This window comes from Chlorocebus sabaeus, chromosome 22 (genome assembly GCF_047675955.1).
Source record: "Chlorocebus sabaeus isolate Y175 chromosome 22, mChlSab1.0.hap1, whole genome shotgun sequence".
Classification (NCBI taxonomy): Eukaryota; Metazoa; Chordata; class Mammalia; order Primates; family Cercopithecidae; genus Chlorocebus; species Chlorocebus sabaeus.
This window is the reverse complement of record NC_132925.1, coordinates 78,541,824-78,567,588: the sequence shown is the minus strand read 5'-3', so window position 1 is coordinate 78,567,588 and position 25,765 is coordinate 78,541,824. Positions and strand designations below refer to the sequence as shown.

The window sequence follows — 25,765 nt, the reverse complement described above, 5'->3', positions numbered from 1 at the left end:
ATTCCTTCTGGCAATAGTCAAAATATCTTTTAAATATCAGGTATAAAACATTTTCAGACCACCAGATGCTTATTCAATTTTGAAAAATCAATTTTTATATAGTTGCTATGAGTAGTTTCATGTTTGTTAATGCCTGGTTATATTCTTGAAAAAGTAGGGGCCTCAAACAGAAAAATATATATATCTTTTTGAAACTTGGGAAGAAAAATGAGACCCTAACTGGATTAAATTGAGAATGTTTGACTGAACACAAATGAATAGAATCTGTAACTTTAACATGCCTTTACAGGAGGCATGTTCTAAAACGGTCATACCAGATTCAGAACACAATAGACTTAACATGCTTATTGTTGTAAACAAAGGCATTTGGTTAAATGAAAGTTCCATCAAAGCTTAATAACCAAATTCAAGTGAACACAAAGTAAAGCGTTATATACTTTCTGCGGTTTCAGTAATAGCTAATCTAATAATGGTAAATGGAGGTTATTGTTGATTCCTTTGCCTGTTTCATAAATTAGATAAAGCAACGTGGCAGTTAGAGTACTTTAGAGTTTTACTGGACTAAGTGATTTTAAAGCTATCTCAAAATATAACAAAGTCATGACTTGAATGACTGCTGAGTTGTAGCTTGTTTTCCATCACCGTGTTAGTACTTTTCACCAGTGTTAAGTAAAAAGCTTCCTATTAACTAAAACAATTCTATAAATACAATTTCTATCTACAGGACCAAATCATTTAAGGTAAAGTGTCATTGATACAGTAGTCTCTGATATTCTATTTCACTAGGGCCAAGCTTGTAAAATATTAACTATAAGAGCAGTCAAGTGTTATTTATTTCTTCTGATCCAAAACTCAGGAACAGTAGAATTTCTCTGCTTAATGATTTTTCATAGCACATTTCCAATTTTCTACTACAGTTTATTGATCTGGAATACTAAAACAGTTTTCTTCCCTGTCTAAAGAACACAAAAAGCCCTGTGCCCCTAGTCCCATGGGAGATACCTCCAAAGACAACAGTCGTGGCATCTCATCAGGCGCTGAGGGCAGGTAATGAGAAGCAAGGCATTTTCCTTACTGAAAGAAGGTGCTAGTCATATCTCAGGCCTTTTGATAATGGGAAGCACTTCCCAGGCCTTTGCATTTGGAGATGAGGCTACACACCTGCAGTTCTGAGAGCAGATGAGTTGCCCTTCACAAAGGCAGTCTATTTTCCTGCATTTCCCCTTCATGCCCTGATATGGTTACTTTCAATTACCCTGATAGCCCAGGAAGAAAAATATCCCTCTCTCCATATTTCATTCACATAATAAGAATCTGCAAGCTGTTCTGTATGACAGATGAGGACTGTGTGCTGAAGCAACTTGTTCTGCCTGTCAGCCTCCGAGAACCCACAGCAATGAGATACAATCGTGATGACATTACTCGAGAAGAAGTGGGTCAAATACATGGTCACTTTAAAACAGAATGTCAACCATTCTTTCTACTTCAGTAATCTGATGCAGTGGTACTCAAAACACAGACAGTGAGAAAGAGAAAAGGAAAGAGAGAGAGAAAGAGAAAAGAAGAGAAAAAAGTTCACCACTATTAGTTTAGTGTCCATACATACACAAATGCAAAAGCAAATAATTGTTAAAATTGCTGTTCCCATATACCCTGACATGACTTTTTTCATCCTCCAGCCAATTAGTCAAGAAATGTTTAGTAAGCATGTGGTATGAGCCAGACACTGAAATGGGTAGAACGCTGAAAACAAGTAGAATGCTGAAAACAGACACAGCCCTTGCCCTCTTAGAGTATACAGTCTAGGACAAAGGACAAATATTAACAAGCAATTGAGATTAATATAATGAAGCCTAAAAAAAAAAAAAAGTAGAAGGTACTAAGAGAGCTTACAATATAAGAACTAACCAAGTCTTTCAGGTCAGTAAAGGTTTCTCTGAGGAAAAGACATTTAAGTTAAGGTCAGAAGTATTAGAGCAGCCAGATAAGAGGTGAGAGAGAAGAGTGACAAGCAGAGGACTTTTCTCCTGAAAATGTTTCCTTTCAAAGAAACCATTAAGGCAAAGGCCTCAGGACTCAGTAGAAAGTATAATGGAGTAAATGACGCCATCGAGTCCACCATTGGGAGTTATTACCTTTTCCTTATTTCAATCCCTAGTTTAGAAAATTAACTTTAAAAAAATTTTTTAAGCATTAGTATACCTCTGTCCTATCTTGCCACATAAGGGCAAAAGTTAATCATAATCACATTTTCTTGCTGATTTAAATATTAAGGTAGATTTTACTTTAAAAAATCTAATTTATCTTGACTATACTGGTTAAAACCCATGGGTTATTTTTAAAAATATGTTTTGACAGCAGTGAAACTTGCAGCACATACAATACCAAAGGCATAAATTTGTTCAGGGTATAAGTACATGAAAATTAATACAAGCAGTTGGTAAATGTGATTTATAAAAAAACAAAAGACTGTGCCAACTACATGCCACAATGGGTGGAAATAAAGAAGAGCTTCTTTTTCTCTAATATTTGGTCATGAAAATTCTGATTTGTTCTTGCAGAAAATTGTTTTTGGATCATTATTCATCTCTCTTACAGCATAGAACTTTTTTCCATGGGATCAACAAATTGGAATAGAGAGGAAAAACCAGATATATTCATGAGTATGTTTGCCCTTTCTACTAAACCCCTGAGTGTGATGTTCGGATTATTTTCTTTCCAAACTCAAAATCCATTCCCAGAATCCAAAATCAATAAAATTGTACTAGCAAAACTGAGGGTTGAATTTGGCCTAAAAACTCAGTGACTGAGTAGGGCTACTAATACGGGAAGAGGTTTTTAAAAAATGTCTTTAGTTATTAATCACTAGCAATGACTTTAGCAGCTGCTCTAAAGTAAACACAATCTACAACTACTTTAAAGCAATATAGTGTACAAACCACAAGAATTAACATTCTACTGTGTGAAAGGTGGCAGAACATGCCATCCCAAAATATACCACATTGGCATAAGAATTATTTTCAAGCTAAAGGCACTTATAAAAAATAATTTAAAAAAAAAAAAAAACAGTAGGTGCAAGAAGGGAATTCTGACCCTCTTCTTTTTCTTCATAAAAGCAAGCTAAAATCCCTGTATGGAAAATATTCTTCTTACACCAGAAGGAAAGTAACATTCTTATCATCAAGGGTGGAACACTGAGACCAAGAGAATTCTGTACAAACATTATTAAACTAGCTCTTATTTTCCTCATAACTTCTCCACCCAGTTAAATATCCTGGCCCAAGCCCCTTTGCCCTGTCACATCTTCACAGGTTACTACCCTTTATCCAATTCCATATAAGTGTTCAATTCTAACTTCATCTTTGGGTCTTCATTTCCTTATGAGGGCTCCCATGTCACAAAAAAACTTATATTAAATAAATTTGTATGCTTTTCTCCTATTAATCTGCCTTATATCAATTTAATTTTTAAGCCCAGCCAAAATCCCTAAGAAGGTAAAGGTGAAATTTTGTTTCCCCTACATCTGTTACTTAGGTCTTATCTAGAGTTCAACCTGAAAGGCATATTTTAGGAGGAATATTGGCCAAATTGGAAAATACCTCCAAGAGGGCAACTAGAATGGTGAGAGGTTCTGAACTTCACAAAAGCAACCCGGGGATATTCAGCCTGGAGAAAAGTAATGGGAGACAGCAAAACTACCTTCATGTATTTGATGCCTCACTCATCAATAAAGCCATTCTGTTTTACTGGGCACTTCCTCTATACAAGGTACCATGCAAGGCAAAGGAGATACAGCACTGAGCGAGAAAGCCGGTCTTTTCTTATCATGCGGAAGGGAAAATGGATTTTCTCTGTGTCACTTCACAAGATATTGTATAATAGAGCAGAGTACAGATTCTAGAATCAGAGCACTAGTGTAAAAACCTGTACTGGGTTGAATGCCACTCCCCAACCCTCCAATATGTCTGCATCAAATCCCTGGAGCCTGCAAGTATTACTTTATTAGGAAAAAAAAAAAGTCTTTGCAAATGTAATTAAAAACCTTGAGATAAGATCATACTGGATTGTCTGGGTGAGCTCTAAATATAATGATCAGTGTCCTTACAAAAGAAAGGCAGATGGAGACAGACAGGAGAGAAGAAGATACCGAAGAGAAGGCCAAATGAAGCAAACAGTTAAGTGGCTGCAAGCCAAGAATGCTTGGGGCCACCAGAAGCTGGAAGAGGCAAGGAAGGATTCTCCCCTAGAGCCTGTTGAGGGAGTATGGCCCTGCCAACACCTTGATTTTGGACTTCTGTACTCCAGCACTGTGAGGAAATAAATTTCTGTTGTTTTAAGCCACCAAATTTGTAGCAATTGGTTACAGTAGCTCTAGGAAACTAATATAACTCCCAATTACTTAGCTAGCTATAGTACCTTACTAGTTGTGTTACCCAGTGCTAATAACTCTAGCCCTCTGAGAACCAGGCCCTCATTAGGAAACTGGAGGCAATAGAAATACTCATCTCACAGGTCAGAGATTAAGGAGGTATGTCAAGTGTGCAGCACAGGGCCTGGAACAAAGTAAGTTTTCAGTACATAATACTGTCACTATTAATGGGTTCAGATTTACTGGGAAGCATGTGTAGACCTTAGAACAATATATCAACAGGTGTAATGACAGCTAATTTATGCAGTAGGGATCTCTCTACTGTTAAATATACGTAAGTAGAGACCAGATACATCGTTTTCCAGAAATACTGGAGAAGGGATGTTTATATTGTTCAGGAGGCTGGAATAAACATCCACTAGCCTTCCTTCTAGATCAGTCCAGTAACCATTTCTCCTTGGTGCATCGGGTCAAGATCCTTAGGCAGTTTAACCCAGTAAGGGAAGTGAGGTATACACAGAGTTTCGTTGTCACTTTAAAAAGTCCCTTCCCCTTGCTTTTTTGTTTTTAGCTATAAAAAATAAGCAAATTCTGATTATGTCTTAGTATTTCCAACTTGACAATGCCAAGACACAATGAGAAAAACTTGGATCACTGAGGTAGTTTGGGTAGTTGTTCCCCCAAATCTCATGTTAAATTGTAATTCCCAGCGTTAGAGGTGGAGCCTAGTGAGAGGTAATTGGATGACGGAGGTGAATTTTTCATGAATGGTTTAGCAGTACCCTCTTGGTGCTGTCCTCATAACAGTGAGTGAGTTCTTGTGAGATCTGGTTGTGCAAAAGTGTATGGCACCTCCCCTTACTATCCTCTTGCTCCTGCTCTTGCCATATATGACTGCTCCCATTTTGTCTTCTGCCAAGAGTAAAAGCTCCCTGAAGCCTCCCCAAAAACCGAGCAGATGCCAGCACCATCTTTGTACAGCATGAAGATCTGCGAGCCAACTAAATGTCTATTCTTTATAAATTACTGAGTCTCCAGTATTTATTTATAGCAATGCAAGAATGGCCTAATACCATCACACACTTAAATTTTCTGATTCTCAGAAACGAAGCAATTAGACTAGAGTAAGGATTGCTAAGGACCAGTTGACAAACCAGGACCAAACCATAATATTGTTTTTAACCAATACCTAGCAAAATGAGAAAAATTTAAAAAATAATAATTGTTTAAATGTCTTTGCTTGGCAGAATTAAAAGTTGTCAATCCTATATCAGCTCCCATCATATCTCACTTCCTAATTCAAAAATTATGTTTACAGCCTCTGAAATCTAGCCTGGCCAACATGGCGAAACCCTGTCTCTAAAAAAAAAAAATACAAAAAGTAGCCGGACACCATGGTGTACACCTGTAATCCCAGCTTCTTGGGAGGCTGAGGCACGAGAATCAGGGAGGTGAAGGTTGCAGTGAGCTGAGATCTTGCCGCTGCACTTCAGCCTGAGGAACAGAGCAAGACCTTGTCTCACAAGAAAAAAGAAAAAATGTATTTCATAAACATACAAAGGAGCCAGCACTCTGTGAGATGAAATTCTTTAAAAGGTCTGTGGGTCATAATTCCCACATATGCCCACCATCCCTTGGAGGAGGAGGGGTTGGCTCTTCACCTAAACTAGAAGATGCAACTCTCTCCCAATCAAAGCTAGGGGAGGACCAGGGAAGTCTTCAAGAGGAGAAACGTACCTTTGAAATTCTCTCCCTTCCTAGAAGATTCAGAATATTTCAGATACTACCAAGTATGCCCTGGGAGGCAGTCAAAATGTGTAGTAGGCCAGACCACAGGACTAGGAAATTAAGATACAGCTGCCTGCTCCTATTAGGCCTAGCAGCAGGACCAGAATATGAAGGTTCACTTGGGCCCAGTTTGGCTGAAAAGACATAGGCTTCAAATAAGACTAGACAGGAGAACAGGTAAATAAATAGAATATTCACATAATGGAACATTATATAGCAGTCAAACCAAATAAAGCAAGGTACAGAACAATGTGTATTGTACAATATTTTTATGTAAGAAAGGAAGGAAAATAACCTACATAATATTTGCCTGTGTGCTAATAAAAGTGGCTACCTTAAGGGAGATGGGTACAAAGATGAGGGTATGAGAAGAGGAGCAAGAACAAAATTTCACTTTGTACCTTTTCATATTGTTTTGTAAAAATAAAGAGCTAAAAGATTATAACTCTCATTGCTGGTGTTAATGACACATTTGCAGAGGGCAATTCGGTGGTATACATCAAAGTCTTTAAAACTGGCATATCCCTAGACTCAGAAATTCAACTTTTGAAAGGAAGTTATCTAAGAAAATAATAAGAGATTTGTGTACACACATACATATTCACTGTAGAATTATTTATCATAGTTAAAAAAAAACTGTTTTAATCTACATGTAAAATAATAGAGAACCAGTGAAGGAAATTATGGACCATCTAAACAATTCAGTAATATGCAATTGTCTAAAACTATACTGTAAAACATATACTGTAGAATACTCAGTGGCATAGAAAAGTATTCATAGTATATTTTTTAAATCATTCATTAATTTTTCAGTAAATTCTTTAGAGCATCTACTAGGTACTAGACACTGAGCTAAATATTAGCTGATTAAAAAGGCCAGTTACAAAACAGTATATAAATGGGCAATCCCATTTTTTGTGCATTTGTGCATTTATAACTAGACTAGAAGGATAGACACCAATATGAGAGTAATGATTACCTGAGTGGCAAGATTATGGGTGAAATATATTTTCTATAATGAAATATATTTTCTATTATCTCTGCAATATGAGAAAAAAGCACCACTTTTTTAATCAGGCTAACAACTCCCAGGATCAAGAATGTGTCTCATTCATCTCTCTGTTCTCTCACCTCCTCCTGACTCCCTGAATACAAACATGATGCTTGCTTCAGCTGCAGCAATTCTGTGGCCATTATGGTAAGACCAAGAACTACAAGATACACTCTCCTTGACATCTCTGAGCTGCTGAACCAAAGCCAAAGCCAACCATTTCTAGACTTCGTTTTATGTGGAAGAAACAAACCTCTATTCTTTTTAAGCAGGTTACTTGCAGCTGAAAGTATTTGAAGCTGACATAGTAACCCATTAAATAAAACATGACACATTAAGGCCAGTATAGGTAACCCAACACATTTCTTTGATCAACCAGCAGAAACTGAAGACTGATGTGGTTAATTGCCCCACTAGCTTCTGGCTCTGTATTCTCTTCTCTGAAGCTCCTGGGAAGTAGAGCCCAGGAGAAGTTGTTAGTGAGGATTCTAGGTTCACAGGGGAGCACTGCTTGCAGCAAAGAAACACCAGGCAGCTACTCCTACAGCTTTACAATGTGGCCCAGCATTCCCACTCCTGGAAATGTCTCCTAAGAAAAAAATCATGAATGTGATTATGCATACATGCAAATACATCAGAAAAAATGGTGGGGAAACCTATACGTTGACGAGATAGATAAAAAAATAATGTAATGTTCTAACAGTGGAGTGCTCTGTAGACATTAATGCCATGGGAAAATGCATACAATATATTGATGAGTGAAAACAAAACAAAACTATATGTAAAGTATTATCTAAATTTAGAAAAATGTGTCCATTTTCTGTTAGAAAACTAACAGAACAAATATATGCATGCAATAAAAACAATGGAAAAAAAGTATACACTGAAATATTGATAGTGCTATCACGAATGGGTGAAATGCAATGTTATTTTATTTTTTGAGCATTTCTATATTTTTTTAAATCTTCCAAATTTATTTTCTTATGTAGTTGGTATGAAAATTTCTTCTAAATAGCACCTTCTTACAAAATATTCTGGGCCCTCCGACTCATCCACATGTTCAACTCATCCACACCAACTTTGTCTAATACCTGCCTGCAGATCCAATGGACTTAAAAAGAAACAATTTATTTTCATGTTTTAAAAATAGACATGACAACAGCTGCAAGCTAAGCTACAGAAAATGATAAAGAAATTTTTTTCCAAATAAATTTGCATTGTATAAATGCAGTACATTTTCTTTAATTCCATAAGGTTTTGATACTGCTACTTTGAGAAAAATATTGATGTTTCCTTTAATAAGTCTAATTTGTATTGAAATTCATCCCCTCACTTGAAATGGAATGATCTTGAAAACAATAAAAATGAATGTTAATTTGCTATGTCATTGATAAAAAGCAAGTCCTTTTATATCCTTGTACTTATCCATCAGACTTCCTTTTACAGAAAAGGTAGCTATCAGGCAGGTCTGACCTTTTTGCCACCTAAGGACATTAGCTATTATAGCTCAAGCTCCCTAGCCGGATGGCCTGGGTCCATAGCTTAGGCTCACCACTTGCCAACTGGGTGTCCTTGAGCCCTTGTTTAACCTCTCTGAGCTTCAGTTTTCTCATATGTAAAACAAGGATAATACAAGTATCGACTCCATAGAGTTGCTATGAGGATGAAATACGACAATCTACACAAAGATCTTAGTTCAGTACCTGGCCATAGTAATCTAATTAAAAAAATAAAAAAAGTAAGGTCTCTTTTAACTTGCTTTCAATTTTTATGTGCAGATAGCTCATGGACCTGAAATTTTAGGTTTTAAAGAGGCCCAAGCATCCTGGTTTAAGAACCTATGTTGGAAAAATTAGCTGGGCGCGGTGGTATGTGCCTATCGTTCCAGCTACTTAGGAGGCTGAGACAGAAGAATCGCTTGAAACCAGGAGGCGGAGGTTGCAGTGAGCTGAGATTGCGCCACTGCACTCCAGCCTGGATGACAGAGCGAGACTCCATCTCAAAAAAAAAGAACCCATATTGGATACAGATACTTGACTTTTAAATGCAGATTCAGTGTCATTTACTTAGCTTTCCCTATGATAAATGAGATGTTTAGGGAAAATGTTGGGTTTTTTTAGACCACTGGAAATTGACTTCAGCATGTGTATTAGAAAACGTAACTACCCCATTTACCTTGTCCTGTCCAGTGCTTTCACAAAAAGCAAGGTATTGTGACCAATAATAAAATCATAGGTAAAATAATCACTAACATGTCATTAGTGCTTAATATGTACCAGAAAGTGCCCTATGTGTTTTCATGTATTATCTCATTTAATCCTCATGACTAACCAATGAGGTAAGTTCTCTTACTATCCCCATTTTTAGATAAGAAAACTGTGGTATAAAGTGCCAGGAAAGTGTTAAGTCAAGATATAAACATAGTGTATAACAATATACTATATTTACTATATTAATACATTAAAACAATAATATAATAATATATTTTGTGATAATATATAGTATATTATATATTATGTTATAATATATAATAAAATATAAATATAGAAATATAAATATATATTATTGTTATATAAATATAATATGTAGTAATAATAACACAGTATCATTATTCAATCCCTGTGACCTACCAAATGCAGCTCTAGATGCTTTCCCAGTGACATCTCTTGTGTTGACAACAATCTTGCACTATTCTCATTTAATGGATGAGGAAACTGAGAACTTAAATGAGTTACCTAAGATGAGCTGCAGCTCTGACTGGTTCCAAAGTCAACCACTCCAGAATTACCCTTCTGCAGAGGGCAGGGAAAAGGGCTCATTAGGCCCCTGAAGCGCTCTACCCAGGTCACAGAACGTTGGAGAGGAATAGGACTTCAGAATGATCAGATCCAAGCCCTCACTTCACAGACGTGGAAAGGGAGGCCCAGAGAAAAGAGACGTGCATAAGGCAGTGGGAGAGCCAGAACTAAAACCCGGGTCTCCCAACTGCCAGTTGACATGATGAAGCCATCTCATGTTGAGTCAGCTACCTCAGGTACTGTGAAAGCAGGAAGGAAAAGCCTGATAGATTCAGAGTGATGGCAGTAGACTGTCCTCCCTCCCTCTGCTCCCTCCTGACCCTGGGACTGCTGCATATACTTCCTGGCCCATTCAGAGCAGCAGCAACATGACCTGAGAAGTGAGGCTCTTCAGGAAAGAACCCACAATGAAGACAGGAAGCACCCATGCCCTTACATGATCTACCTAGGGCCCATTTCCAGTAGAATCTTCCTGAAATAGAATTAGAGATCAATGGAGATGGAGGGTTGCCTCAGACACACGTGGGTCTCTTTTGTAGACATACAACACAACCTAAATCTTTGAGAACATGATCTGGCTCAACAAATTACCTGCATTTTTTTCTGATTAAATGTACATCCATCTTAGTTTGTATACTGTATAAAAATAAACCAACTCATACAGAAAGTTTTTTAAAAATAGAGTTTTGGGGTGTTTAATTAAAAATGCTTGCAGTATTATGTAATCCTTGAAATACAACAGTTGTTTACTCTGCTTTGATTTCTAAGCTTTCCTTTGATGACAAATATTAATATTTATCGTTTTTCTGATGTTGGACTAATGAGAATCTTAAGTGTTTATGAGAAGGCATTTAAATATTACAGTACTACAGATATGTTTGTTTTCTGATTTATATTCCTGTCTTTAACATCAACCAGGATTTATTTTCTTGTGCTGAATCCTGGGTTGTTGTTCATCAACATTTTCAGTAAACTTTACATAGCCAGAACTGATGATTTCTACATTTATTTGATGGTCAAAGTGAATATGAAACTTCACTAAATAACATAGTCCTATGGGAAAGGTTTAGTTATGATTTATGAAGTAAAACCTGGCATGCATGTGTAACTGCTAGCAGGAATAGAGTAACATTCCAAGTTTAATGACACTCCTCTCAGGTCATACTTATTGAGTGCTGAGTATGTGTCAGGCACTGTGTAGAACATAATTGAAATCAATGATTTCACTTGATTCTCACAACAGCTCTAAGAGCTAGGTAGTATTATCATCTCCATTTTACAGAAAAGTGAGGCTCAGAGAGGTTGAGTACTTCACTCAAGATGACACAGCAAATGAAAGGCAAAGCCAGAAGTGAGTCCTCAGGGTCAGATAATGGGCTCTTATTTATAGGTTCCTCTCTCAAGAGTCCCTCCTTGACTGCCCAGCATTTGAATAATCTTATTATCTACAAACTATAAACAACTCATCTGTAGCCAGCAACAGTCTTCAGGACAACCCAGACTTTCAGATCTTGATGGCTATGATGAGTCACACCTCATTTTGTCTATCATAGGCCATGCATTGTTCTAGGCATGGAGACAGAGCAATGAACAGCACCAACAATTGTCCCTGCCCTCATAGTGCTATCTTTCTAGAGAGGGAAGCTAGATAACATTAACACAATAAACAAAGCATTATCCCCATTATGGGGAAGAAACCGGAGGCTATGCAAATTCAGAGAAATGGTAAAAGGGGATGAAGTCTGCAGTTTCTGTAGATTTCACTTGTCTATACTCCCCATGCAGCCAAGACTCAGCTAACCAGAGAAATGACTTAGAATCAGTAATGGAAGATGGCCCAGAAGTAGTGTGGTACAGTGCAAAATCCAACACTGAATTCTCAGTTAGGCACCTGACATAAATCACTCACCCTGCATAAGGACCAGGTGCAGGGGAGACGGCCATCAGCAAAACAGCCACTACCACTGCCCTTCATAGAGCTTACAGTCCAAAGGAAAGAGAAGCATTGATTAAAAATCAAAGGTTAAATAAAAGCTGTAAAAAGTATAAGAAGGAAGCAAAAGACACAGGAGCTAACTTATAGGAAACTAAGAAAGGTCAACATTCTGCCAATTGCACTGTCTGTGACCCACACCACATCATTTCTCCTCTTTACAGCCAGTTTTTCAAATATGCAAATAAAGGAGAGTGGACTAGATGAATCCAACCAGCTTCTTTCAAGCTCTTTTTAAAAAATCTCTTGAAGCCATGATTCTAACATATAAAAATTATGTATCTCCTCTTCTATCCACCAATTAATAGATCCCAAACTGTTCCTCCTTCTTCAGTCCCTTTCATTGTGTTCATCTGCCTGACTACTGCTAGGGTTTTGTTCTTGATTTTCGCTGCCATGTGGCAGAGAAGTCAAATCAGGCGGGATATTGACCTGATACTGCATTAGGGGCAAAAGTGGGTATGGCAGATGCTCTGATCAGAACCTAGTGAAAGAAATGAGAAGGAATCGGGTTATACAAATGGAACCTAGGGTCCGGAGAGTGTTTTAACAGGTAACAAATTAGCCTGCGGACATAGTAGGCATTAGGGAAGCATCAGCCAGGATTGTAACTCATGTTCTGGCCAAAAAGAGGGGGAAAAAAGTCTAGAAGTAGGTGCTCAGTGAAGAAACAGATGAGTGGAGAAGAGGTCTGGATCCAACCACGATACTGAGATCCAAGGACAGGAGCATTACCCATGGGAAAAAAATCCAAATTCCATACTTTGACTTCAAGACCCTGTATGGCCTGGGCCCTATCTATACAGCCAATTCATCTGATGTCAGCCTCCCTTGCCCTCTCTATGGTTCAGCCACAGGGGCCTTCTTTTCTCCCTTTGATGGTGTTAAGCTCTTTCCCACCTTAAGGCCTTGGTATAGGCTATTCCTTCTGCCTGGAACTCCATTCTGTTAATACCAGCTCTTCATATGGCCAGCTCCCTCTCATCCTTTACTTAGGTCTCTGCTCAATTCTCAGCTCTTCCTCTCTGGCCATTTTATCTCAATAGGTTACTCATCCCTCTTACTATCACAGTATCTTATACTCTTCCTTCTCGTACTTGACATCTTATTGTTACAGGTGTTTGCCTATGTGTTATCTGTCCCCTTCACTAGACTCCATGAGGGCAGTGCTGATATTTTATATGGATCATCCCATTTAATTCGTAACAATCTATGAAGTAGGTACCATTATGTCCATTTTACAAAGAGAAATAAAACTGCAAACAAAAACAACTTGCCATATATATGTGTGTGTGTATGTGTGTACATATATATGTGTGTGTGTGTGTGTATATATATTCTAAACACTACTACTCATTACGTTAAAACAGAATGGCAACTTAGTAGAAGCCACAAAAATCTAAAATCTTTTTATTCCAAGTGTGGCCCATGGACCAGCAGCATATACATCACCTGGCACCTTGTTGGAAATGCAAACACTTCTGGCCTCACCAGGACCCTTGCATAGAGTTCCAGCAGTCCTCGACCCATAGGAGTTGGACCCAGCTGTTCCATCTGCACCACGAAGCCAAACACAGCTAACTCCTCTAGGCCAGGGAAACCTTGGCCTGTTGCCTTGTGGAAGTTCAAGAGGCTAGAGGAAGCCTTAGCTTAGAGGAAGCTTCATCCCCTGCTCAGAGGAGCCAAGAGAGGGCCTCAGCTGTAGATTTTTCTGAAGCTTCCTGGCCTTGTTTTTATCCACTAAGCTGGCAGAACCCAGCAACTGGGCTTTCAAACTACAGTGGCCACCTGTTGTTTTTGTATCCCTAGTGTCACATCCCTCTTCTGAAGGTATCAGCACCTCTCGTTAATCAGGGTCTTTCTGTGTGTACAGGCTTGCAAGCTTCACACAGCACAACTCCAGGGGGCACTAGTCACATATACTCTGGTATGAATGGTGGCCTCTGATGCTGAGAATGTGGCAGGCCTGCCCCACTTCCTCTGGGTGAATCTCTCCTCTCCAGGGGTGGGCATTTGTGCCACACCTGGCCACTCACAGTACCCCCTCCCACTGGCTATAGAAACAATTCCAAGTGGTAGGCATATGGCCCAAGCTATAACTCCCTCAATCTGCTGTGAATTTTGAGGTACTATGAGCATAGATATATTTCAGCCCATACAATTGAGTCTCTCTAAACTTGATGGAAAAAATCTGGGATCTTTAAGGTAACACGTTATATCTGATTATTAAGATGGGAATTTAAGGTACCTTGCCTTCGAATGGAAATTTATGCATCCAATCACAGTGCCCCCTTCTTGACATAATTTTAACCCATTGGGAGTGCTTTCTAACCAGTAGTTCTTGGCCCTGGCTACAAGTTAGAATCACTAGAGCAGGTCTCGTCCAGATCATTTAAATTGGGAAAGGCTGGTGGCACAGGCCTTGGTACCTCAATTTCAGCTGCACTAGAGTCTGACTACTCATCTATCTAAGGTGTCCCAAAGTGGCATCTGGTATGCTACATAGTCTATGCTTCCAGGCAGGCTAACAAAGTGGTAGACTACATCCAGTGAAAATTAGACCTGCCACTTTCTGATGATGTAGTAACTGACAGGCAGAGACTAATTTTATTTACACAAGTGGCTGTAAAACAAAAAATATTCCCCTCTCTTTCCACCCCACCATTTTTTGTTATTCTACCTCTCCCACACTCTCTGCATTTGTTTTACCTCCCTCTTGCCTCTCCTGCTCTCCATTGGATTTCTTGCCAGGATCATTCCTAGAAGAGATTGAACTGGAATCGCTATTCTAAGCAAGTTCCAACCCTTCCCTCCACCTATCCTCAGGGCTCCAAACGCACAGGTAAACTCGTGCTTCTGGGCACAGCTTAAACATCTACTGACACAACCAAGCAGGTACCGCCCTTCAGTTAATGTGGAGTCCAAAGGCAGCAGTGAGTTTTGTGTTTTGGTTTGTTTTTTTAAAACTACGACGTGGGAAGAAGACTTCTCAGAAAATAAAAATTTTGTCCTTATCACATTCCACAGATTCAGTGATTAAATAACTACAGACTGTATGCTCCTCCAGCCTGGTCTAACTAAAATATGCAAGCATTAAACCTTGCGAGGGAGTACTGATACTTCTACATTATCTATGATGGTTTCTAACTCCAGTAGCTATGAGTCTGAGAAACAGCAAAATATACTGAATTTTAATAGAATTCTGATTGTTAATAAAAAGAGGTAAATCCATAATAAAGAACACTAATAAACACATAAAAAGACTCAGGAAGGGTCTTTAAGTTCCAGAATCCCGTCAATGAGTATCTTTTGTGAACTTCTTAACCAGTTTCTCAATTTTCTCTTCTATTCCCACTTATTCATCATCAAAAGAAAACACTGGCATACATACAAAATACCCCTGAAATATGTAGTTTTTAACTGCATTTAACACTCTGGCAAAAACACTGTTCTTCTCACCCTTTCTCTTTTTCTTTTTATGGAGTCAACAGACGAGACAAGTAAGGCTACTACATTGTGTAATAACCTCCTGGTGGGCACAAAGGTTCAGGAAATGCTAAAAAAAATGAAATTATGGTGCTGGGTAATATATATTCAAGCCAAGAATGTTCCTGGACCCTTGATATAAGGGTTTAGATATAAATATAAATACTAAAATATAACTGTATGCATTTTCTATGAGAGGGAAAAACAACTTTCCAAAGGAAAGGGTCTGAAAGGGGACCAGAATATGCTACCCCAAAATATGCCAGTTTGGCATAAGGGTTATTTGAGTTGAAGGCAATTAAGAATAGCAGATTCAGAAAAAACAACAAAAAAAAGAAAAAGAAAAAGAAACACCTCTGCCCTCCTCCATCTATCTAAAAGCAGGGCATAGATTTTCCTTTGTAAAGGTAACATATTTTCTATAAATAAAGGTGTTCCCCTTTCCCTACCAGAGAGAAGAATTCTTACCTGCAAAAACAAACCTTATTAAACAACCTTCATTTACCATACATTTTCCTAGTCATTTTTTCACAGTTTGTCCGCCTATCCCAGAAGCCCAAATCCCCTTATCCTTTTGTAACCACCCAACAGGTTCATTTTGCTTGCTGCCCAGATAGAGTCGGTTTATCAAGACAGAGGAATTGCAACAGAGAAAGAATTTAATTCACGCAGAGCCGGCTGAACAGGAGACCAGAGTTTTATTACTACTGAGATCAGTCTCCCTGGAACATTTCAGAGACTGGGATTTATTAAGGATAATTTGGTGGGTAGGGGGCCAGGTAGTGGGGAGTGCTGATTGGTCGAATTGGAGATGCAATCACAGGGAGTCAAAGCTGTCCTCCTGTGCTGAGTCAGTTCCTGCATGGGGGCACAAGACCAAATGAGCCAGTTTATCAATCCGGGTGGTGCCATCTGATCCACCAAGTGCAAGGTTGGAAAAATATCTCCAGCACCAACCTTAGGTTTTGATATTATCCCCAGGAGCAACTGGGGAGGTTTAGAATCTTGTGACCTCTAGTTGCATGACTCCTAAAGCATAATTTCTAAACTTGTGGCTAATTTGTTAGTCCTAGGGGGTTTGGGAAAGGGTTGTTAACATCTTTGTTCCAAAGTTAAACTATAAACTAAGATCCTCCCAAAGTTAGTTTGGTCTACGCACAGGGATGAACGAGGACAGCTTGGAGGTTAGAAGCAAGTTAGATGCGGTTAGGTCAGATCTCTTTCACCATCATAATTTTTTGCAGAGGAGGTTTCACTTTGTCTAGTTTCTTCTTCACATAATATATAAGCCCCCAGACCTAACCACCTCTTATAGGGTCTTCACTTCTTTTTTATGAAGACCTCTGTATGCGTATGTAATAAATGATTTCTCCTCTTAATCTGTCTTTTGTCAGTTCACTTTTCAGTGCCCCAGGAGCAGAATCTAAGAAAGTAGAGAAAGAACTGTTTTTCTTTTTTCCTCCCTCACAATCACTACATTTATAGAGTATCAAGAAAATTAAAGGTATGTAATCAAATTAGCTTAATTATTCTTCTGCCTTGACATGGAGTTGGGGAAGGATGGGGATAGGAAGAAAACTTTATAATAGGCAGCCTTTCTAGAAGTGGTTCATTTCAATGGTTCATTTCAAGCTACTCAATTAGAATGTAAGAATACCACCAGTAAACGTGAGTGGTATTTTATCTGAACAATTGTTTAAACCTTTTCAATAACACCACCACAAATCATGAAAGCATGTCACTGAGTTTCTTTGGAACACAGTTTTAATGGAATTATAGCCCCCCACAACACCCCCAGCTATGAGGAATGAGGCAAACTAAGTACAGGACGAGAAACGCAATCTGAAATTTGATATAAGGAAAACCCTTAGATAAGCACAGCAAGAGATACAAGGAGGGTGGGGGAGAAAGAGTGTCCCTGGCAGTTAATCTCAAAGATAACTAGTGCACAACTTATAGCAAGTTCATCAAATTCCATGACAGCTTTGTGATGGTGCTTTTCTTTCATCCCCAAAGCCTTCAGAATGCTACTTTCTAGATATTTCATTCCCCACTCAGACCTTTTACCTACTGGATTATACCCGATTCATTCCATGATGCTGTGTTATCAGAATCAGTGGTTTTCAATCTTAAATGAGCTTTAGAATCAGCTGCGAATCATTCCACAATGCTGTGTTATTAGAATCAGTGGTTTTCAACCCTAAATGCACTTTAGAATCAGCTGAGAAATGTAAATAATAAACAGACAAAAGAAAACACACAAACAAAAAAAAACACCTGCTCCCCTCCCCACTCTTATTTCAGTTATCTGGATGGGACCAGCCCCAGTGATTCTAACTCACCGCCAGGTCTGAGAGCCACTAGTTGGAAAGCAATCCAAACAAATTAAAATTACATAATGAAGGAATAAACTTACATTAGGAGGCCAGGTACCTCGAATTCCCATCTTAATAATCAGATATAATGTGTTAATATAAGGATCCCAGATTTTGTCCATCAAATTTAGAAAGACTGAATTGCATGGGCTGAAATATATCGATTTGCCCATGCTGGGGTTCAGGACATACTACCCCCAAATATTGTAAGCTGAAGGAATTTGAGCAGACAGCAGAAGCCAGAAGGTCAGAGGTCACTCTCTAACCTTCCTTCTGCCCTTCTCCTGTGAAGCAGGGCATAAAACCCAGGAAGAATTATCTGGCCTTCTCCTGAAGCAGGTCTAAGACCCTCCTGTGAAAGGTTTCTCACGTCCCACACCTGGAGTAAAAGAACATCCTTATCTCCGAAGACAAAAGGTTACAGAGAATCTGAACAAACAGGTCTTGCTACATTTCCTCCCATTATTAGCTCATACTTCCTTATTCAATCATACTTCTACACAACTATATACTTCTTCATCAAATCTAGCATAAAAAATACACAGGTTTACCAGTTTTGGGGGTCTTCATTTCATTATGAAGAATCCCATGTCACATAAAACTTACGTTAAATAAATCCGTGTGCTTTTCTCTCATTAATCTGTCTTTTGTTACAGGGGACTCAACCAAGAACCTGAGGGTGAGGAAAAGATACTTCTCCTCCCCTGACCCCATAATACTCCAACTTTTACAGAGGATTGAAGAAATTCCAAACATCATATGATAGAGGTAAGTAAAAACAGTAGAATTAAAGGTGGTCTAGTCCTCTTAGTATTCAAAATATGATAAACAAGGAAACATAGAGCAGGATGCATCAACTTGTGTTTTTTATTGATAATGATGAAAATAAAATCATTAGCTACCATTTATGGAGTACCAGTTACTGTGGTAAGCACTTTCAATGGGTTACCTCATTGAAAACTAAAAACATCCCTCTGCAATAGAAATTATCACCCCCATTTCACAGATGAGGAAATTGAGCCTCAGAGAGATTTGGACACTTTCCCCAGAGTCACACACATAGAAAGTGGCAGAACCAAGATTAAAGTCCAGGTCTTTTGCTCCCAACCAATCCATTCTCCTAACTACATCCTCTGTCACCTAGACCACTGAAGAGTCTCATAAGTACTTGCTACTCAAAGGATGATCCACGGACCAGCAGCATCAGTCTGTTAGAAATACTAAATCTCTGATCTTTTTCAGGTCTTTAATTAAATCAGAATCTGCATTTTAAGATCAGCAGGAGACTTGTATGCACATTAAAATTAAAGAAGCACAAGCATACATACTTTTCCCACATCAACTATTACCTCAGATAAATTCATTATCCATAATGCATCCATACTTTTTAAAAACTGATTTACTTTGTTTTGAAATATGTATCCACTGTGGAATGGCTAAATCAAGCTAATTAATATGCATTACCTCAAATACTTATTTATTTGTGGTGAGAATGTCAGAGGTGTTTGAACCAGAGCAACCCTATCTTCAATAGGGGCTGGGTAAAATAAGGCTGAGATCTACTAGGCTGCTTTCCCAGGAGATTAAGGCATTCCTAGTCACAAGATAAGATAGAAGGTTGTCACAAGATACGGGTAATAAAGACCTTGCTGATAAAACAGGTTGCAGTAGAGAAGTTGGCTAAAACCCCCCAAACCAAAATGGCGCCAAGAGTGACCTCTGGTCGTCCTCACTGCTCTACTCCCTCCAGCGCCATGACAGTTTAGAAATGCCATGGGGCGATGTCAGAAAGTTGCCCTATATGGTCCAAAAAGAGGAGTTATGAATAATCCATGCCTTGTTTAGCATGTCATTAAGAAATAACCATAAAAATGGGAAACCAGCCGCCCTCAGGACTGCTCCGTCTATGGAGTAGCCATCTTTTTATTCCTTTACTTTCTTAATAAACTTGCTTTCACTTTACTCTATGGACTTGCCCTGAATTCTTTCTTGCATAAGATTCAAGAACCCTCTCTTGGGGTCTGGATCAAGACCCCTTTCTGGGAACAAGAACACTTAAAGTCTACACTCTTAGTAATCTTCAATAATACAATACATTGCTATACATCCATACTTTCGTGAAAACAAATCCAAAAATTTCATTTCCCCATTTAAGGCCATTAAACAGTTTCCCAAATGCCCTTGGAATAAGGTCGAAATGCAGGTAACCAAACTCTGCATAATATTACTCAGACTCACCATTCTCAGCAAACTAACACAGGAACAGAAAAGCAAACACCACATGTTCTCACTCATAAGTGGGAGTTGAATAATGAGAACGCATGGACACAGGGAGGGGAACATCATACACCGGGGCCTGTTGGGGGGTGGGGGGCAAGGGGAAGGAGAGCATTAGGACAAATACCTAATGCATGCGGGGCTTAAAACCTAGATGACAGATTGACAGATGCAGCAAACCACCATGGCACATGTATACCTATGTAACAAACCTGTACATTCTGCACATGTATCCCAGAACCTAAAGTAAAATTTAAAAAAAGAAAAATAAATCTATTATTCAGGCTCACCTCTGCAGCCTTATTCTCTCCACCTCCTCCAGCCATTGATTTTCATACCCTAGGCAAACAGACCTTCTTTCTGCTCATCAAATCCCAACATTCCCTCCCTCCCTCCCTCTCTTCCTCCCTTCCTCCCTTCCTCCCTTGTACTAGGTTCTTCCCTGCTGAGAATATACCCTCATTCACCCCATCACTGCCTCCCTGCCAGCCCCATTTACTGCTCTCACCAGAGCAGATGCAGTGCCTGGCACAGAGTTAGGAGCAAGATAAATGTGCTGAATAAAAACATGTTTAGGATACCGAGGGCCTCCGCTGTTTCCTTTGTTCGTCTCCTCTGCTGTTGCTGTGATCCGCATTCCTGTTTCTCCTTCCCTGTTCCCTGCATCACTTCTTTTCAGTAACTCACCGCCTTATCAGTAACCTCATGGCTACTGAAGTTGTCAGCTTTAGAAAGAAGCACTGCCACATCCCCATGGTCATTGCCCCAGTATTATTCACCAGCTGGATGACAACTGCCTCACTCTAACCCTGAGGCTCCTGGGATAGGCCCAATCCTTTCTAGAGACAGACAGAAGTTCCCACTGACAGAAACAGACTGCTTTTAAATCAAAGATTTAATATATAGGTGGAACCATAGATCAGGCACCTCTCAGCAGGCAGTACCGAGCCAAAAGCTTCACTATCTCTCTGCCCACACAAAAGAGTGTCACTGTGCTGACAAGACAGGTTATCAAGAGTTGTGAGGAACTTCATATTTTAAATGTGATGACCAAGTGTGCTACTCTAAGAAAACAAGTGGCAAACAAATCCTTTTATAATATAAATATCTGCCTCAAGTTTTAAATCTTGAGGAAATGTGAATTTTCATATATCAGGCTTACAATAACAAAAATAAGAGCTATTATATTTATCTATTGACTGCAAGCTGTTAAGAGCCTGACAACATGCTCAAAGCTTTAAACACACTTTCTTCTTCATCATCACTGTGAGGTAGAAATGCTTATTATCCCTATTTTAAGAGTGAAAACCAAGGGCTAAGTAACTTGCCTAAAAGGCATAGCTGGGAAATAAATCATAGGTCCTCAGACAACCCCTCTACTGCTTCTCTGCTATGTCTTACTATTTGGATCACTTTCTCATCTGAGAAGTCACAGATGTGGACATTCCCAAAGAGACAACCCATTGGAGAATGACCTCAAAGGCTGAGATTTTTCTCTGCAATGTACATGTGGAAAGCAAAGTAACCTCCTACATCTTATATTTCAAAGCTGCACTTCTACATTAAAAGAGTAAACAGATTCAATGAAAAGATGTGGGAACAGGGTGCTTATGAATGCAATGCCACAAGTACTTTTTCAGTGTCTACTGGTAGTCAGGCACTGTGGTGGAAGATGAATGATCAGACTATCGTTGAGAGAGCGTGGGGGTGGGGGCATGGGTTGATGAGGAGAACTTCTCAAATAGACTGTTTCAGGAATGTTTAGCCAACAATTCATAAAACTGTTACTTTATTACCCAACTATATGGAAATCATCTTTCAGAAGAGACCAGAGTTACCTGCCTTATTATCTGTGAATACATAATTGAAAAGGCCAATATGTCTTCCAAAATGGAAGTCACAACTTGTTAGATTTCTGATAGTTCATATTAGAGGGTCAGATTTTAACATGTGAATGCAAACATAGTGTCAGAATTTGTTCTCAAGTGTCTGAAAGAACAAAAGAGAAAAGAGTAGTGGGAGACAAAACCAGACTAATTTCCAAAATGGAAACAGAGCATGTTGAAGTTACATGAATACACAAATAAAGATGGGGACACAAAAACATTTCCTAAAGCATTCTATCAAAGGCTGCAGGAAAAAGGCCAAGACAAGGATACCAAATAGAAAAGCATAAGCCTGAAAAGGTTATCCACACTATTGTGAGGACTCCAGAAACCTGCCTTCTTGCAGAAACAGGATGCTTTTGACATGAGGGCATGAGATGAAGATTGCAGACTACTTTATACCACTCTCCTCATTTATAAAATAAGAGTTAGATTAGATGATTTATAAGGTCCTTCCAGTTCGAATGCATTAAGTCCTTATCATCTATGTGGTCCCTGCACGTTAAGAGAGATGACCATATAAAGAAGCTCAAAACGTATTTGTTGAATTCATGAAATATTACAACCTTACCAATAATAAGATACTTTACAACAGTTGGTCCTGGTCTGTGGCCTTGAAAGAACAAATTACAGGAGAAACCATCATCTACAAAGCTACACATCTGCTGTTCCTCCTAGCTGACTGCTGGTGGAATGAAAATAACCTTGGACTTGAAAACAAGACGCTTGGTTCTAGTCTCATCTCTGACACAAACCAACTGTGTGTGTGACGTTGGGCAAACTGCTTTACCACCTGGGCCAGTTTCCTCATCTCTAAAATAAAGGTATTCTACAACAATATACAGCTAGCATTTGTGGAACCTTTATTATAGGCCAAGAAGTGTTCCAAGATCTTTGCATTAGAATTAAATTATCTCAAAGGTTTTTGCAGCTCAAACCTTTAGTGTCTAACTACAGAGGCAACATGGTATAATGAAAATATTCAAAATTCTGTAACCAGAAAGGTTAGACTCTCCCTTGGCTCTGTAAGGTAGGGTCTTTCTCTAAGCAGACACTGTTAAGCCGAAGGGCTTACAGTCTCAGTCCTTTTATTCACCAGTATTGTAACTTGAACAAGTTACTTAGCTTTCCTAGTCTTAGTTTTCTAATCTGTAAAGTTAATATAAAAATGGTTCTCACTCTCATATAGCTTTTAAGAGGATTAAATCATATCATACATATTTTATTGAATATATATTATATTGCCAGCTGTGTAATCATCGGCTATCTTCTCAAGTTTTTTCTCATATACAAATGGGAAATGTAGTATTAAAAAGAGACCATGTGAACATGATCTAAATGGTCGAGTGTTAGTGGTTTTGAATGCATGCACATTAATACTTGGAACACTGTATACAACAATCCCATATCTAATACTTAGAACAGCATATGCAATCAGTAACAAAACACACACGCGCGCGCGCGCGCGCACACACACACACACACACACACACACACACACAAAACCCTAGACTTCTTTCTTTACTAAACATCTCTAGTCCAGGTTGCAGCAGGTGGACAGAGCCCGGCAGCCATGAACGCAGGTCCACATGGGAGTTGTAGTTCCGAGTCAAGCGGCTGTTCTACAGAAAGGCTAGAAGCGAGACTTCATCTCCCAGGAGACATCTGCCGTGCAAAATGGCACGCCACGAGGTGGAGTACCTGCTCGACGAGAAACAGGGGGCGGGACTGCAACTCCCAGGAGCCTCCGCTGCCCAGGCCTCCGGCCGCAGGCTTAAACCAAGGCTTAACATCAGGTGCGAGTAGGGACCGCCCTTGGTAGTCTGGGCCCGGCCCGGGTCAGAACCTTTCTAAAACAACCACTGTGGGTATTTTCCACTGGTCCCAGCACATTTCTGAGAGACCAGAATAATAACAGCAGTAAATCTGCAAGTGGTAAACTTTCGCAAGCATGACCTCAATTTAGATTTCGGCTTCAGGCAGCATCCTTGGGCCACTTGACCTGGGAGCATTGGGCTCCTTGTTTCCCAGATAAGCGCTGTGAGTGGCTGTTCCAAGGTAACACAGCGAGGGCAGAATTTAAGCCTACAGAGAAACCTGCAGATGCATCTCAAGTTCCACTAACCTGCCTCCTTCACCCCGCCACCCCCAACTCGGATATACCTTTAAAATCCCCCCTTTGACGCTAAAAATAAAAACAACAAACCATAAAATAGGTGTAAGAAAGTCCGACCAAGTACCGACGAATTCTCCCACAACAATAAATTCGATGCCTTTTTGTCTGTTTTTGAAATAGTAATGTAAACTTATCTCCCACAATGCTGCCTTCTCTGTACCCCGGTTTGCTCCTGTCCTGCGCACGTGTTCAGCAACCCCTTAGGGGAACCCAGAGCTGCGTGTTTAACACAGACCTGTTGGGACGGATTTTCGCTACTTGTCTATGAAACTGACGAACCATCCCAAAACGGCGGGTGCCGACTACACCCCCAGAGCCAAGAGCTGTGGCGTCCCCGGAACCGCTGGCGTGGCCCCGTGTCTCAGTTTCCCCACGTATAAATACGGTGGAGGAGTAACGGGTTAGGGCTAGGGTCGATGCTTGGGAATCAGGGGGCCCGAGTCCCCACCCTGAAACCCTCGTGGGGCGGAAGAGTCCTCGGGACAGAAGCCCACCGCCCCGTGAGCGGCGCCGGCCCCACTGGGCTCCGGAGTGATGACCAGACGCGCGTGGAAACCCAGACCCGCGCCCCAGAAACACTATTCCACTTGGGCTTGCCTCCCCGCCCCTACCTTCCAGGATGTTGGCAGCTGGGAAGGAAAGGCAGAGGGAGGGAGCGCGGGGCCGGAGCGCCGCCTGGGAGTGTGCCCACTGGGTGGCCGCCTGAGGGACCCGGGAAGAGAGGGCAAAAAGTCCTGTGACGGGACAGAGCGGAGCGGGGACTGCAATTCCCAGAAGACCCCACGGTAGGGGCGGGACCCAAGATGGCCGCTTGTCTGGGGACAGGAGCGGAGACCAATACGCGCAGAGCATGCGCCTAAGCCGGGCCAATTGAAAGCCATAGTGACAGTAACGCAGATTCAGGGGCGGGAAACACTGACCACGGAAGACAAGTTAAGGTGAGAATCCCCTTAGAAGGGGATTTTGGGCATAAATCGCACAATCTTTAGCTTTTTCTAACTAGAAAAAGAAACATGATTCTTTTCACGTGTAATGAAAGGCTGTACCGCACTTTTGCTTTCTTCCTTACTCCCAAAACGCGTTTAACTTATTCCTTCACGACTCCCCACTGGACTGGATTTCTTTTCACTTCATTTCCCCACTCTGGATCTTTCTGGATTCCTGAAGCCTTCTTTTCTTTATGTGTCTCTCAGAAACACAGACTCGCAGTCCCTGGCTTGATCCGTCAAATGATGTGGTCATTGACGACTACGCTCAGCCCTCCCTGGCATCCTAACAAAATTGCACCACATGCGCCCCTTCCCTTTTCTTTTCTGTCTTTTCTGTGCTGTTTTTCTTCTTAGCATTTGTCGTTACGAAGCATTGTATAAAATTTACCTATTTATCTTTTTTACCATCTTACTTTCTCACTAGAATGCAAGATCCATGCAGATGTGGATTTTTGTTTTGGTCACTGTAGTCTTTCTAGCACCTAGAAAAGTGCCTAGCACATAGTAAATACACCGTATTTTCAATAATTGAACGATATCCAGTGTGACCTTTCTCCTCTAGTCTCCCTTTCTCTGG

The 25,765-nt window shown here is 40.0% G+C and overlaps 1 protein-coding gene across 7 annotated transcripts in view; it reads right to left on the bottom strand.

Annotated features, from left to right (window-relative positions):
- FHIT (fragile histidine triad diadenosine triphosphatase) overlaps positions 1-24,960 on the bottom strand; it is a 1,488,394-nt gene extending 1,463,434 nt beyond the window's left edge. For all 7 annotated transcript variants that reach the window (XM_073009985.1, XM_038002532.2, XM_073009982.1 and 4 more), the window contains exon 1: positions 24,811-24,960. The gene's annotated coding sequence lies outside the window, so the exon portion shown is untranslated. The remainder of the gene's footprint in view (positions 1-24,810) is intronic.
- Between the last annotated feature and the right edge of the window lie 805 nt (positions 24,961-25,765).